Below are 15,080 nucleotides of genomic sequence, written 5' to 3' on the forward strand. Positions count from 1 at the left end.
TGGCTTGGTCACCTGATCGCCATGGGCTCCATGCTAATCCTGTCTCTTTTTTTCTACTAGCACCCAGCCAATCACTGTGCTCTATTTCTGAGTGATGGCTGGTGCAACCAATTAACAGAGCAGACATGTTGACCTATGAGGTGGTTACTCACTGCAAAAAGGAAGGTAATTTGCATATGTAAACAAAGCGCTGACTTTTTTTTCACTATTCTAGTGAATACTCTATCCAAAATTAATACTGATAATACACCTGGTAGGAGAAAGTGAAGAAAAGGAGGGTAAAAGGGACTGGATATTAGCTTCATAATGAGCTACAGATGATACTATTATATTCATATGGAGTAAATACTATATAAACAAATAATAATCAGATGTCTCAAATATGGGGGTACTAAACTACAAAACTGAAAATACTGAGATCATATAACCTAATTATAAAACAATAACTGACATAAATATATAAAATTAAATCACATATAAAATAGATGTGAAATAAGTGTGTGTGTGTGTATATGTATGTGTATATATATATATATGTATATATATATATATATATATATATATATATATATTATACATAAAACATTTTTTTAGAAAAGATATAAAAGAAATATAAATATAATTATATTCGTATTCTTGCATATGCATACACTAACATGGATCTATGCAATAGATTGACCATACTTGAACCAAAACATAAAGAGACATATGCAAGTATATATACACAAGCATGTCCCCCTTCCATAAATTAGATAATATATCAAAAATAACTTACTACTCAAGGAAGGAAAGCCATAATAATTATATATAAAAATTGCTGAAATATTAGTGGCAGTATACATATTTCTAAGAAATAAGTGGAAACTAAAATGTAGTGCATAAATATAAGAGATGATGAAGGAGAAGAGTTAAATATGATAAAAGTGAAAAAATATGAAATATGAGCCCTGTGTAAATATGAAACACATCATGTGTTAGAGTGTGAATAAAATGCCGTGATGTGAACAAAAGTGTAAAAAATATGATAATAAATTTATCTATGACTATTGGACCCTATAATAATCATAGAAGTGATATATTTCCCAAATTAAATGTATATTATTATTGAATGGAGTGCACATAACGAAAAAATAATGAAAAATAACCTATGTGAAAAAAACAAAACTAGAAAACAGTATGAAAAATAATTAAGTGAAAGAAAATATGAAAAGAAAAACAAAGACCATTTGAAAAAACTCAAAATCAAAATAAATGTGAAAATCAAGACAAATCAAACTGTTCAAAGTCGATTATTGATCAATACAAGTATTGAGAGAGCAAAAACTCCTAATTCATAAAAATATCAAATTAATATCAGTTTCATGAAAAATAGTTATAGAAATGAACGTGAAAAAATTATAAAATTAATTAATCCATCAGGAAGGCTGAGTAGTTGATATTCTCATTGAGACCTCCAGGGATAAGCGTCCCCAATTTAAAAATCCATTCACTTTCCTTCCTTTGTAAGGCCTTCATAACATCCCCTCCTCTTAAATCCAGCTTTACCTTTTCTAATCCAAAAACTGTCAAATCTTGTTCTCTACAGGCATGTTTATTAAGAAAGTGTCTCGCCACCGTGGTGAGTTGTTTCATTTTGCTTCTATCCACTGCGGCATTCCGGATATTACTAAGATGCTCTAAAGTTCTTACTTTTAACATCCTGGATGTCATGCCTATATATTTCATATGGCAAGTGCAGACAAGGCAATAGATCACATTGGTTGTTCTGCAGTTGAAAAATTCTTTAATTGTAAGTTTCTGGCCAAATTTATCAGTAACTGAGATCATATTAGAGATATGTGTGCAAACTTTACACCTTTTTTCTCCACATGGGTGGCTACCCGTAACCGATAATGGTTTCGTGGTGGTCATCATGAAATGGCTTTTTACTAAATGGTCTCTTAAATTTGGTGCTCTGCGCCAACTCATGTTGACCCGATCCTCCAGTTTATTAGCCAGATCACAATCTAATCGCAGAACATGCCAGCGCTTCTGCAATATATCTCTGGCTTCCCTCCAGTTATTGCAAAAGTCTCCAATGAATCTAAGAGTACTCTCCTTGACAGAATTGGATTTAGCCCCAAAAATTAAGGATTCTCTCTTAGTTTTAGCTACCTCATATTTGGCTTTTTTAATTATTCGGTTACTATAACCTCTTTCTTTCAATCTCTGTGTTAGGTCCTTGCTCTGTGTATTATAATATTCTTCACTAAAGCAATTTCGTCGCAGCCTCAAAAACTCCCCTTTGGGAATATTTTTTACTGTGGGAGGAAAATGTGAACTACTGCAGTGAAGTAAACTATTAGTTGAGGTCTTTTTTCTGAAGATCTCAGTACACACTCGATTGTCTTCTCCCCTATATATCCTTAGGTCCAAGAAGGATATGCTGGTTCTGCTGCTCTGACATGTTAATTTGAGATTAAAGGTATTGTCATTTAGATGTTTGACAAAAGTATCAAGTTCACTTTGTGTACCATCCCAAATGATCAAAATATCTTCTATGTATCGCATCCATGCCACAAGATGTTGGGTATGGTGATCCTGCCCATCTTGAAAGACACAATCTCTCTCCCACCAACCCAGGAAGAGGATAGCATATGTGGGGGCACAAGCAGCCCCCATAGCAGTCCATAGCATATCTTTCCTTTACATGTCCTGATGAAAAGGCTCTTAGCCTTGAAACATTGACACATGGATGTTAATATGTTGCTGTATTATTAATACACGTTGATTTGCATCATCTATTGGAGTGCCGCCTTCCTTTGTTTTGCGCTGGGTGCATACCCATGCCAGAAGGATTTTTTTGTGTGTGTGTGTATATATATATATATATATATATATATATATAATGTGTGTGTGTGTGTGTGTGTGTGTGTGTGTGTGTGTGTGTATATATATGTATATAAATATATATACACTTGTTTCACATCTATTTTATATGTGATTTCATTTTAGATATTTATGTCAGTTATTGTTTTATAATTAGGTTATATGATCTCAGTATTTTCAGTTTTGTAGTTTAGTACCCCCATATTTGAGACATCTGATTATTATTTGTTTATATAGTATTTACTCCATATGAATATAATAGTATCATCTGTAGCTCATTATGAAGCTAATATCCAGTCCCTTTTACCCTCCTTTTCTTCACTTTCGCCTACCAGGTGTATTATCAGTATTAATTTTGGATAGAGTATTCACTAGAATAGTGAAAAAAAGTCAGCGCTTCTTTGTTTACATATGCAAATTACCCCCGGAGCACTCTTCCTTTTTGCAGTGAGTAACCACCTCATAGGTCAACATGTCTGCTCTGTTAATTGGTTGCACCAGCCATCACTCAGAAATAGAGCACAGTGATTGGCTGGGTGCTAGTAGAAAAAAGAGACAGGATTAGCATGGAGCCCATGGCGATCAGGTGACCAAGCCACAGGCGAAACGCGCGTCCTCCTGATCAGCTGCATGGCCAGCAGCTGACACACACACCACTCCAGCAAACTTCTTTTACAGGGATTACTGGCCACAAGGTACCCTCCTTTACTCTCCCTCACAGCGCTCTCTCATCTGGGTGGATGCCAGTGACTTTTCCTGCAATGCCGCTCTGGTAACAGGAATTAGACACGGCTGAATTCCCAGAAAGCAGAAGTGCTTCTGTTGTTTCCTCCAGGGTCAGCGTCTCTTTCTCTCTCTCATCCCTTGTTTGATTACTGACAAGGGACAGCAGAATTGGTTAGTCGCTCTTCTTGTCACCCTGGACCTTACTTTTTTCGTTCACTGACACAGGTGATTTAGGATTTATATTTTTAGTTACTTTATTGAATCCAATTGTATTACATCCCATATGTGACCATGTGGTAAGGATGATTACAGTATAGATCTGGTTTTCCAAATGGACAAGTGATCTAATTGTGTATCTTTATCATCTGTTTGATATATTGTTGAAATCACAGATCTGCTACAATAGGGATGAGTGATCATATTTTTCATTTCTCCCATTAGGTTATTACTGCATTATCTGCTGTCTTATGTTTTGCTTATCTCTCAGTCTTTATATGCATTAGATTTATATATGTATGTGCACATAACAAATCCTTTTGAGGACAGGTACTATTGATTTACTTATATTAAGATTACATTTTTGTCAAATTGCATGTTTTATTCATTTACCTACATATATTGTACTAGTATCTAGATCAGGGGTTCCCAACCACGGTCCTCAAGGCACACTAACAGTCCAGGTTTTAGGGATAACCATACTTGTGCACAAGTTACTTAATTAGTGCCTCAGTTATTTTGATTAAACCATCTGTGCACAATCATGGATATCACTAAAACCAGGACCGTTAGTGTGCCTTGAGGACCGAGGTTGGGAATCACTGATCTAGATTGTATCTCTATTTCCAGTCAGGGTCCCCTGATGAATGAGGTTACTTGATTCTATTGCAGTTTCACATTTGATTTGGATGTATTACTTATTCATTTATTTATCTATTTATGCTTAAGAGAGAGGGTATTTTGGTTTCAGTATACTGTGTTGACACATGCGTATATATTTATTCTTATAATATTTATTGTGTCATATTTAAGAGGTTTTTCATTAGTATTTTGTGGAGTGGTTTAGTCCTGAGGATTAGAGTATATTTAATTTTTATATATGCATTTGTTTCTCACCTCCAGGATCTATTCAAGCAACCTACTAAGAGAAAAATTTTCGCCTTCCTAATACATCAGTGTTTGATGTCTTATTGTTATTCGTTAAATTATTAGAGTGTATTAAATATCACTCTTTTTAGAGGGAATATAATAAAGGTTAAATTTTTATTTATCTATCATCTATTACTCATTTCTCGATAATTATTATTTTCTCAAGAGTGCCCCAAAAAGCAAGTTTTTGTCTTGTGTTGGATCTTGCAACAATTTTTGTACCCGTATGTGTACTCCCCACCCATATTAAACATTCCTGCATGCTTTTTACTTAGCAGTGTGTTGAGGTCAGGTTCCGTTAGGAATGCAGCATGGGCAATTGCTGATGAAGGCTTGTCTGAATCAGCCTCTTGGGTTCTCAAGCATACAGTACACACCTGATTCATACATTTTTTTTGTGCTGTTTTGAATAAACCATCAAATAAGATGCAATGTGCTAACAATACAGTAGTACAGTTTTCTTTTTTCTTTTTAATTGCTCATCAGTTCCATACTATGTCTGCGTGTTGGCATTTTCTTTACAGTAGTTCCGACCTTAAATTCGCATATTCTATTGTACAATATTATAGATGCACCAACCACCCAATACCAGGACTCAGACACAAAAGGTTGATGATTTGTTAACACAACTGACAGATGAGGCAGCCATAGATCATCATTGGGACCCAGCTACTCAGCCACCTGGTAAAATAGATGTTTTTATATGAAGCGACAAGTAAATGAAATAGGCTTCTAGTCTTGGGATGGACAGAAAGAAACCAGTCCAGTGTTAGCACCTTGGTGTGGTCTGTCTGATATGCTAAATACTGCAGTATGAATTGTTCTCTAAGAGGATGTACACTCAGAATGCTGGTCTAATTAATATTGGGAATGTTGTAGTTTATGGTTATTCTGTTACACTGATATAAAAATAAAATAAGTATCCTCCTGTAGTCCTGGTGAGTTTTTTTGCTTCATATGTAGTAGCTTTTAGTGGACAGTTTGTCAATAGGTGTGATTTAAGGTCATCCACCTCCCTGAGCAGCTCCGTAATAATATGTAACTGGCCTGTGCAGACAGAGAGCCTGATTCAGACCCGGTAGCAAGGCTGTGTTCGCACGCAGCCTGCCGATGTTTGCAATCTGCTCATGCGTACAAGACGCAGTGCTCATGCGTGAACTAGTCCGTGCGATCCAGAAGCGATCGCACCCTGTACTCTGTACAAGCTCCGCAATCATGAGTGACAGGACGAGCCGATTGTGGGTGGTGACAGGGTGGTCGATGGTAACGGGGGTGTGGTGGTGCGAACACAGGCCTGTCTGTGCGTCTGAATGCCGTTTCAGGGGCGTGCATAATTAAGACTCATCGTCAGCATACACGTCACATGGCTAAATTACACACAGCAGCACTCGCAGTACTTGCGGTAGGGTATGGTCAGCCACAAGTGCTGCTTATGGGTCCGATGTCAGCCGATGTTACCGATTGTGTAATACACTTCCTGGAGATGACGTATGTTACTAAGGGAAAGTGGTCGTCTTGTGTCAGGCTGGTGGGCGTCTAATTTCATACCGCGATCGCACGGCACAACATAGTGGGCGTGCTAATGTCTTGCTAGCGATCGCGGGATTTGCATACTTTGGGTGCGGACAGCTGCGTGCGAACAAGTCCGAATCCGGCCCAGAGTTCATATCGTATTCATGCTTGTGTGAAAGAACCCAGTATTTATACTGCCTGATATGTGCCGTCATACGGAGAGGATAAAAGGCAGATTCCTGGGGCAGTTATATGCTGGGCATAGAACACAGGGGACACAGCCATTCACTGCTGGAAAGGTTCCTCCTTATAAATGTTTGCTACCATCTGAGAAAGATGGCTGCTTTCCCAGCAACTCCTGGAAGAAAAACACTTCACCGTATCAGGTAGACTTTTACTACTACTACTGAGTACTAAGTGCATGGTTATAATAAATACTTGGATTGTTGATTTACTGTACTGTAGCTCTTAAGAACTGTTTATTATATAGTTTCCTATGACATCCTTTATCTGTTATTTCTAGAATTCACTACTCAGGCGACTACTAACAACCTGAGCAAAGCTGATGAGCGGGATTGCTGGCCAGGTCTTAATATGGAATTGGATGCAGAGCAATTGGAGAAAGAGAAGGACAAGATTCTGAAAGAAGCAGCTGCAGAATTACGAGACGAGAATACCAGGCAGGAGAAAATGTTGGAGATCGCAAAGAGACTGGCAACACTACAAGGAAAAGATCCAGATAATGGTATTGTATGAGTTATAGAAATCCAATGGCTAGTCCTATTTTGATGAATGTGATGCTTCTAGTTAGATCAAAAAATATTTAGTTATGACCACATGTTAATGTGTAGTGTTTACATATTGTGAGGGAATGGGTACGGGATGCAGGAGCTCGGGATCCCAGCAGTCAGAATCCTGACGCCGGCATCCTGACAGGGTTAGAATACCGACACTTGTCGGTCCGTATTCTAACCCTCCCCGTATTCCTTCTCTAACCCTAACCTCCCCCTAGTGCCTGACCCTAACCTCCCCCTAGTGCCTGACCCTAACCTCCCCCTAGTGCCTGACCCTAACCTCCCCCTAGTGCCTGACCCTAACCTCCCCCTAGTGCCTGACCCTAACCTCCCCCTAGTGTCTGACCCTAACCTCCCCCTAGTGTCTGACCCTAACCTCCCCTTAGTGCCTGACCCTAACCTCCCCTTAGTGCCTGACCCTAACCTCCCCTTAGTGCCTGACCCTAACCTCCCCTTAGTGCCCGACCCTAACCTCCCCTTAGTGCCTGACCCTAACCTCCCCTTAGTGCCTGACCCTAACCTCCCCTTAGTGCCTGACCCTAACCTCCCCTTAGTGCCTGACCCTAACCTCCCCTTAGTGCCTGACCCTAACCTCCCCTTAGTGCCTGACCCTAACCTCCCCTTAGTGCCTGACCCTAACCTCCCCTTAGTGCCTGACCCTAACCTCCCCCTAGTGCCTGACCCTAACCTCCCCCTAGTGTCTGACCCTAATCTCCCCCTAGTGCCTGACCCTAACCTCCCCCTAGTGCCTAACCCTAATCTTCCCACTAGTGCCTAACACCTAATCCAAAACCATAATCCTCCACTAGTTACCGCCGAGATTTTAACAGGTGTCGGGATTCTGGCGCCAGCATTCTAAGCTCCGGCATCCCGACTGTCTGGATTTTGACCGGATCCCGATGTGAGAGATGTTTACCTCACAATATACATATATGTGTATGCAAACATATACATGTGACTTTCATGTATATGAAATTGATTCATACTATTGAAATGTGCAGTATTTAACAATTTTGTACTGGTCTTTAAGAATACTGTTACTTTAAGAGTTGTTAATGAGTTCATATGAGATTAACCAAACAATCTTCTCGTGAAGCACAAACCCTGTCAGGCTACAGGCAGACACACTGGTCAATTTTTACTGCAGCTGTAACATTTTGTATTTGATAATATGATTGAGCATTCCCAGAGACTGTTGTAACCGTTGTAAATGTGGCCCCTCTCTCTTCCATACACTGTGATTGCAGTCGGAGAAGCTGTGCAATGGGCATGTAGACTGGCATTAAGGGCTTAGCAAAGTAATAAGTGACATCTGCTGGTTCTATCCTGTAGTTTTATCCCTATGAGAGGTACATCCTTAGGAAACAGCCTCTCCCAGACTAACACATGAATGCAGCACATTTAGGACCTCATTCAGAGTCGGTCGTTGCGGCCGCTCGGTCGTAAGGGAAAAGGGGCCGTATATGCAAATGATGCACTCGCAAGTTGCGTCGTTAAGATGGGATCGTTAGCTGAATGAGCGAGGGGAGGATACGGCCATAAGGCTAAAAACACGCCCCCTTCTCGTTCGCATTACACGTCATCTCCGGGCATATAAGGATTAGTCGAGACCATCGGGAACCATCGGAGCTGGTCGTAGACCTTAAGGTTGACCATACCCTCTCTTAAGCACTACGATCAAGTCAGTGTAAAATCCTCCCATGTCACATGTGCCATGACACTACTTAGTTAATTATGCACTCCCATAAAACGCCGTTTGCATAGTCAGGCACGCCTGCGTTCGGATCTCCACTCCCCCGTTCACAAGCACCTTCCCCTGTTACCACCCACAAACGCCTCATCCTGTCACTCAAACTACCGACCTGGCTGTGTTCAAGGAGAGAGATATTTCTGATCGCAATAGCTAGTTTGCGCACGACCGACTCTGAATGAGGTCCTTAGTCCCACACTTACACATGTCATGGTCAGGGGAGGATCTAGACTCTTCTTTTAGGGGGTGGGGGGGAGATTTAATGATTAATTCTGACTCCTCCTCTTTCTGGTCCCAACTCCTCCATTCACAGAGGGTTTTTTTGTGGCCAGATTGATTGCTACAATTTATATGTTTATGTATTCAGTATTTCTACTTCAGGGTCCATAGGGGGTCCACAGGGTTGACCTTGGGGTATAGCTGGATCTGGATCCACGGGCATCACGCAGTTAAAGCTTTGCTGCTCCCAGGATGCACTTGGGTCCGTCCTCCTCTATACCCCGGCCACAGGCACCTCAGTTTTAGTTGGTGCCCGGCCGGAGTCTGGTCACCCTGCGCAGTGGGGCTGCATAAGCAGCCCCTAAGCTTTATTTTTTTTATTTTTTTTATTTTTTTAAACGAAGATTTTATTATTTTATTTTTACTGTCTTCAGAGCGGCAGCATCAGACTGTCCATCTGGACGTCTACGCTGCCGCTCCAACAGCCCCGCTGGCGCTGCGACGCCGGTACTGATCCGGGGATCGCAGCGGGACCCCGGAGTCAGTACTAGCGTGGCTCCGGGAGCTCCCACTGACTGCTGCCGGACTGAAGGGGCCAGGTAAGCCGCGTGCAGCGCTGACAGCCGCCGGTCTCTGGGGACAGACCGGCGGCGCTAGTAGCGGCGGCGGGCTCCCCCTCTTCAGGAATACCCCGTGTGACCGCTGGCCCCCGGGGTGTAAGTACCGGCGGGGAACTGGCTTCCCCGGGGGTTTAGTACTAGCAGGGGAGGCAGCCTTCCCTGCTTCAGCGCTCCTCCCCTCAACCCAGCGCGCCTTCTCTCATGTGTGCTGGCGTCGCTGGGCTGTTATCTTCTGGCCACTCCTCCTCAGAGGAGTACCTATCCCTTTCCTTCTCCTACGGCCCGCAGGTGCGTGTGGGAGGGGTGTTCTTTCTGGGTACCTCACCTATATAAATCTACGTATTTGTGAGGTCCGTCACATACTGCGGTGTGCTCCTCAGTACCATATTGTGGGCTGTTTGGGTTGCATACTTGGGAGTGCGTGGGTGTTATACGCCTTACCTCGTTTCGGTGAGACACTTTTATTGCAAAAAAAAGTTTGTGTCATGTCTGATGAGGGGAATGAGCGCTCCGAGGCTCCTGTGTTGTTTTCCTGCCGACGCTGTTCGGCAGGGGTTGACTGGGCAGATTTGTCTCAGGACGGTCTGTGCGGGCGGTGCCAGTTGGTACCTGGACCCTCTAATCCCCCGGTGGCGCAGGAGCCTCCGTGGGCAATGTTTACGCAAGTGCTGGCGTCAATCGCGGACCAACTTGCGGTCCCATCTAGGGCGTTGCCCCAGCCTACCATCCCCCGTTCCCCGGGTGTGACTCGTCTGGTGCAGTCTCCTCCCGGGTCTCAGACTGTGGGTCCTTATGCGGGTTTGCCGGTATACGTGCAATCCCCCACGGTGCCGCAGCAGTCGATGGTACCTTTTCAGGGGTATCCTCAGGCAGTGCCCCCGCCTTGGGTGGACGTCCTCTCCAGCTCTGTTCAGAGTCTGGCGGCTTCGTCATCGGCTTTTCAAAATATGTTGCACAGTGATTTGCCCCCACGGGCGTCCAAGCGTTCCGTTCCGGCTTCACTGGCGGCTCAGTTCACGGACACGGACGTGTCTTCGGATGACGGGGAGATCCATGAGGACTCTGACTCGGATGCCGGGGCCCAGGAGATGGAGGCTAAGTCTTCCATTAATGTGCCGGCATTGGTTAGGGCGGTGCGGGCCATCCTTCACATTGAGGAGGATGTGCCCGCCCCCAGGTCAAAATACCCAAATTTTAAAAAGGCCAAGGTAGCTTCGACGGTTTTTCCCCTGTCCGATCAATTGACGGATCATATGGCAGGGGCCTGGCAGTTGCCCAGCAAGAGGTTCCAACCGCAGAAGCGGTTGGCTTCGAACTATCCGTTTCCGGAGGCTCATTGCAGGAAGTGGGAAACTCCTCCAGCGGTGGATTCCTACGTTACCCGCTTAATTAAAAGCGCTACGCTGCCTTTGCCGTCGATCTCCTCCCTGAAGGATCCCACGGACAGGAAGGTGGAGACTTGTTTGAAGTCTATCTACTCTCTCTCGGGGGCGGTGGCCCGTCCGTCCATGGCCACCTCTTGGGTGGCTAAGGCCATCGAGAGCTGGGCCAATGCTTTGGAGGATACCTTTCCGGAAGATGCTCCGGAGATCCAGAGAGCATTGATAGGTCAAATGAGGGATGCGGCTTCCTACATTGGGGAAGCATCGTTAGACGCAAGCCTGCTAACCTCTCGGGTGTCGGCTGCAGCTGTGTCGGCGCGTCGGTCCTTGTGGCTGAGGTCTTGGAGAGCTGACGCTGACTCCAAAAAGGGACTGGAGGCCTTACCTTTTAATGGGGAGTTGCTTTTTGGTCCAGACTTGGACAAAATTGTGGACACTCTGGCTAAGTCTAAATCAGCCTTCCTCCCTTCGGCTTCTGCTCCTACCAAGGTACGGAGCTCTGCTTTTCGGTCCTTTCGGGTTCAGGGCAAGGCCAAAGGTCAGTCCTTCCCGAGGCAGTCGACGACCAAGGCCGCTTCTAAGCCCAAGAAGCAGCCCTGGAGTGCCAGGCGCCCTTCTTCCAAGCAGGAAGATAAACCTTCTGCCTGATGGGACGGGCCTCCCTCTGGGGGACCCCAGAGTGGGAGGCCGACTTCTTCTATTTGCCCAGTGCTGGCACAATACCACCACGGATGCCTGGGTTCGAGAAGTGGTCTCCCAGGGGTACGCCCTGTCTTTTCGGCACAGACCGCCCCACCAGTTTTTCTGCACGAGTCCTTCTCAGGATACGACCAAGTCTTTACAGATTCAGGAAGCTATAGAGTCCTTGCTGACAGCAGGGGTCATTGTTCCCGTTCCTCAGTTACAACGAGGGACGGGGTACTATTCTTCTCTGTTTCTGGTGCAGAAACCCAATGGTTCTCATCGCCCTATCCTCAACTTGAAGTCTCTGAACAAATTCCTCAGAGTTCCCAAGTTCAGGATGGAAACGTTACGTTCCATCATTCTGGCGATGGAACCGGGGGATTACATGGTGTCCCTGGATATCCAGGACGCCTACCTCCATGTTCCGATAGCACCTTCGCACCAGCGGTATCTGAGGTTCGCTATCCTTCAACACCATTACCAGTTCCGGGCGCTACCCTTTGGTCTCTCCACGGCACCGAGGGTGTTCACGAAGATTATGGCGGTCATGGCCGCACATCTTCGGAACCAGAATTTACAGCTACTACAGTATCTGGACGACCTCCTGTTGCTGGCGAGTTCCCCGGAGGTACTGCTTCATCATCTCCACTTGACGGTCGCTTGCCTGCAAGCGCACGGGTGGCTGATAAATTGGAAAAAGTCCTCCCTGATTCCATCTCAGCGGATGGTTCATTTGGGAGCCCTGCTGGATTCTCGTCAGCAAAGGATCTTCCTGACCCCGGAGAAGGTCTCCTCCCTGCAGCTGAGAATACACAGTTGCCTGAGCAGTTGCCGCCTGTCGGTCCATTCGGCTATGAGGGTTTTGGGTTCCATGGTGTCAACATTCGACATGGTGGAATTTGCCCAGTTCCATTCCCGGCCTCTGCAGGGGCTGATTCTATCGGAATGGAACGGGTTACCTCACCGGATCCGCTCTCAGTTGCTGGTGTTGTCCCCGGAGGTTCGGCAGTCTTTGGCTTGGTGGCTTCAGACAGCTCATCTGGTCGAGGGGCGTCCCTTTTGGATCCCGGACTGGGTCCTGCTCACGACGGATGCCAGTCTTCGGGGTTGGGGGGCAGTGACCGGCTCGTTGTCACTTCAGGGTCGTTGGTCTGCGGAAGAAGCTCTTCTTCCCATCAACATTCTGGAACTGTGGGCGGTTTATCGGGCCCTGCAGTCGTCCGGTCCCGCTCTTTACGGACGGCCGGTTCAGGTGCAGTCCGACAACGCCACCACGGTGGCGTATATCAACCACCAAGGAGGAACTCTAAGTCGGGCAGCGATGTCGGAGGTGTCTCGCATCCTTGCTTGGGCGGAGTGTCACATTCCAGCGATCTCGGCAGTCTTCATTCCCGGAGTCCTCAATTGGGAGGCGGACTTCCTCAGCCGTCACGACGTGCATCCCGGGGAATGGTCGCTTCACCCAGAGGTGTTTCAGCTACTCGTGGACAGGTGGGGGCTGCCGGAGCTGGACTTGATGGCCTCCCGTCACAATCACAAGTTGCCCGTTTACGGGTCAAGGACAAGAGACGCAGGCGCCAGTCTGGTAGACGCGCTGTCGGTGAAATGGACGTTTCACCTGGCGTATCTGTTTCCTCCGATATCCTTACTTCCTCGGGTTCTGCGGAAATTCAAGCAGGACGGCGGCACGCTCGTGCTGGTTGCTCCGGCGTGGCCCAGACGTCCTTGGTACTCCGATCTGAGGTGTCTCCATCGACGCTCCGTACCTTCTTCCTCAGCGTCGGGACCTGTTGTCTCAAGGGCCCTGCCTTTACCCGGATCTGGGTCGGCTGTCTTTGACGGCGTGGCTCTTGAGACAGCCGTCTTGAGGTCTAGGGGTTTCTCCAGTTCAGTCATTGGTACCATGCTTAGGGCACACAAGCCTGCCTCCGCACGGATTTACCACAGGGTGTGGCGCACTTACTTTCAGTGGTGTGAATCCAGAAACTATGATCCTCAGGTGTTCCGGGTTTCCAGAATCTTGGAGTTCCTTCAATCAGGTTTGGACCTCGGCTTACGCCTGGCCTCTCTGAAGGTTCATGTGTCTGCTTTGTCCGTGTGGTTTCAGCGACTGATTGCTACACTACCGGATGTTCACACCTTTTTCCAGGGTGTTCTCAGGATACAGCCTACCTTCGTGCCTACTGTGGCTCCTTGGGACTTGGCGGTGGTGCTACGGGTCTTGCAGGGTCCTCCTTTTGAGCCTCTTGAGGTGGTGGACCTCAAGTGGCTGACGTTCAAGACCGTTTTTCTCCTAGCAATTGCTTCGGCCAGGAGGGTGTCAGAGTTGGGGGCGCTTTCCTGTCGCCCCCCTTTTCTGATTTTTCATCAGGACAGAGCGGTGCTCCGCACTCGTCCTGAGTTTTTGCCCAAAGTGGTCTCAAAGTTCCACATTAATCAGGAACTTGTTGTGCCAGCTTTTCAGTCACCTGATCTTTCAGCTGGTGAGGCTTCCTTAGATGTAGTCCGGGCACTTAGAATCTATGTGGACCGGACTGCTCCGGTTAGGAAGTAGGATTCATTGTTTGTCCTCTTCGGTTTTCACAAGAGGGGTTGGCCTGCCAACAAGCAAACGTTAGCCCGTTGGCTTCGTTCTGTTATTTCTGAGGCTTATGCACAGGAGGGTTTACCTGTGCCAGCCTCTGTTAAGGCTCATTCCACTCGTTCTGTGGGTCCCTCTTGGGCTGCTAGACGTGGCGCCTCCGCTGTTCAGCTGTGTAAGGCGGCCACTTGGTCTTCAATTCAAACGTTTTTGAGGTTCTATGCGTTTGACACCTTCGCCTCTCAGGATGCATCCTTTGGGCGCCGGGTACTCCTTTCAGCACAGGAGCGTCCCCGCCCTTAGTTGAACTGCTTTGGGACATCCCCAAAGTCAACCCTGTGGACCCCCTATGGACCCTGAAGTAGAAAACAAGAGATATGGTAAGAACTTACCTTTGTTATCTCTGTTTCTACGAAGTCCATAGGGTCCACAGGGCGCCCGCCCTGACTCACCTGGCTTCATATGGGCTGTGTGGCTGGTCACCGGTTTTCCGTCTCCCATTTCTGTGAGTATGGTTTCTTGTGTGTTCCAGTCTTCCTTCTCTCTGTTTAGTCTCCTCCTCCGGCCTTAGCTGCTTACCAACTGAGGTGCCTGTGGCCGGGGGCGGGGTATAGAGGAGGACGGACCCAAGTGCATCCTGGGAGCAGCAAAGCTTTAACTGCGTGGTGCCCGTGGATCCAGATCCAGCTATACCCCAAGCTCAACCCTGTGGACCCTATGGACTTCGTAGAAACAGAGATAACAAAGGTAAGTTCTTACCATATCTCTTGTTGTGTGAATACACAGGGCCTGATTCAT

At 46.2% G+C, this 15,080-nt stretch overlaps 1 pseudogene across 1 annotated transcript in view; it reads left to right on the forward strand.

Moving 5' to 3' along the window:
* The window catches only part of LOC148451056 (abscission/NoCut checkpoint regulator-like), a 96,570-nt pseudogene that overhangs the window by 60,901 nt on the left and 20,589 nt on the right, over positions 1–15,080 (forward strand). Inside the window, exons 6-7 of the transcript XR_015875182.1 lie at positions 5,310–5,424; positions 6,776–6,997. The product of XR_015875182.1 is annotated as an abscission/NoCut checkpoint regulator-like (transcript). The remainder of the gene's footprint in view (positions 1–5,309; positions 5,425–6,775; positions 6,998–15,080) is intronic.

This window comes from Taudactylus pleione, unplaced genomic scaffold (assembly GCF_031769625.1).
Source record: "Taudactylus pleione unplaced genomic scaffold, aTauple2 ptg001187l, whole genome shotgun sequence".
Classification (NCBI taxonomy): Eukaryota; Metazoa; Chordata; class Amphibia; order Anura; family Myobatrachidae; genus Taudactylus; species Taudactylus pleione.